This window comes from Pongo abelii, chromosome 5 (assembly GCF_028885655.2).
Source record: "Pongo abelii isolate AG06213 chromosome 5, NHGRI_mPonAbe1-v2.0_pri, whole genome shotgun sequence".
Classification (NCBI taxonomy): Eukaryota; Metazoa; Chordata; class Mammalia; order Primates; family Hominidae; genus Pongo; species Pongo abelii.
This window is the reverse complement of record NC_071990.2, coordinates 150,792,567-150,794,508: the sequence shown is the minus strand read 5'-3', so window position 1 is coordinate 150,794,508 and position 1,942 is coordinate 150,792,567. Positions and strand designations below refer to the sequence as shown.

At 38.8% G+C, this 1,942-nt stretch overlaps 1 pseudogene; it reads right to left on the bottom strand.

Moving 5' to 3' along the window:
• Positions 1 to 937: 937 nt before the first annotated feature.
• LOC100460880 (large ribosomal subunit protein uL22-like) lies at positions 938 to 1,532 on the bottom strand (annotated as a pseudogene).
• Between the last annotated feature and the right edge of the window lie 410 nt (positions 1,533 to 1,942).

Here is a 1,942-nt window from a genome sequence, read left to right as displayed (position 1 = left end):
AGATACATCTGTGTTATAAACCACGCTGTTTGTGGCACCGGTGCTTGGTTATGGCAGCCTTGGGAATCTAATGCAGATGGGCACAGGGCTCTTTGGGGAAAAGAGTTGTCATTCCTTGCTACGATTTTGTATCAATACGATCCCATGTATTTGGTTTTCAGAAATAGGTCAAAATCTCTGGTCCACTGCACTCAGCACTGTTATGAATTTATTCTACTTGTTCAAGTGTTATTTAAGTGGGATTCCATGGAAAGCAAGTAAATACATGCACTTAATCTGCCCTCTTAAAACGGAGTCTAATGTTCTATGTGAACCTGATTAAATGTTTAGGGCGTCTGCACTTCCTCCTATCCAGCAATGGGGTCTTCCAATCACACATACAGTGAATACTGGGCGTATCATACATAAAACAAAATTTTGGATTAAGAAAGCCACTACCTTCCCTTTATTGAAGATGCAACTTTTGCATCTTTTATGTATTTATTGCTATAACTTGTCAAGTTAATTGAAATGCTTAGAGCATAACTATAAAGATACCTATCTCATCTCTAAAGAGACCTGGTAATGTCTTTAAGATTTATATTATTAAGTTGTCATATTTCATTGTTAATGTTATTGAGAACAATATTATTTAATATCCCTTATACATAACCAATGTTGGATAATCTCTCTGCTCCTTCTGACAGCTAATCTGATTCTTGGTGTTTCTAGAACTTCTAAAAGTTCTTAAAAGAACATCAGTAATCACCACCACCACCACAACCCATGTGGTACAAACTGCCTGAGACACGACGATTGGCACTAAGAAAAATTACTGGTTGTGTGCCTGCAGACCCCCCAGGTTTAAAGGGGCCATGGAGCCACACAACTTCTAAAGTTCTTGTATGTTCTTATCATGGGCCCTGAATCAGCTCTTTAGTAATTGCCTTGGATAATCTTTTTTTTTTCTTTTAATTACATTTATTCAAATGCTGAATTTACTTCCGTGCCATAAGTTTTTGTTTCTTCAGTTTCTTCTGGGATATCTTTTTCTTCTGGGCAACCTCCTCTTCTGGTTTAGGAACAATCTGTTCCTTTTCCGTAAGGATCATCTCAATGTGGCAGGGAGAGCTCATGTATGGGTTAATCCGACCATGAGCTCTGTAGGTCCGGCGGCGCATCTTAGGTGCTTTGTTCACTTGGATATGCTCAATGACCAGAGAATCTACATCTAAACCCTTAAGTTCAGCATTACTCTCTGCATTTTTAAGCATGTGCAGCAAAAATTCAGCACTCTTTTTGGGCCACCGACCTTGTGTCCAGCCCCACTGCTTGGCCTGCGCACACCTGCCAACTCCACCATTGTAACGTCGGAATGGTACACACTGTTTCTGTAAAGTGACATCTTTCAGATACTTCGTGGCTTTTCGTATATGCATACCCTTGATGGCCTGAGCAGTTTCACGAGTGTTCTTAAAGTGAACACGAAGATTGGAACCTCTTGATTTGCATGATTTCGTGGGGTTCTCCGGGTCAAGTGACTAGCGAACCATTTTCACAGATTACCTCAGGATGCTCAGGGAAAGAGCTGCCTTGGATAATCTTGTCTGATGGGAAGAAAATAAAAGCAGTCTTATGATACATGATATTCCCTCAAAATGATGAATACCAAGGATTTAGAGAATGTAAAATCATTATTTTGAATGGCATTCTTACATGGGCTCATAGTATTAAAGTGAATGGTTTTTAAGATCTAAAAGAAAAGAAAAGTTATCCAGATCCTGTTATCTTTTATCTGTTTTAAATTATTTTTCTCCACCTCCATGACAGCAAAATGATTTCCAATGGAAATACTCCTTTCAAAGGTATATTTTGCTTTTTTCTACATGGGAGAAGGAGAAAGCAGAGACTTACTTAAAAAATCCTTTCAACAAGACCTTCTATACTGTGATCTGATAGGGCT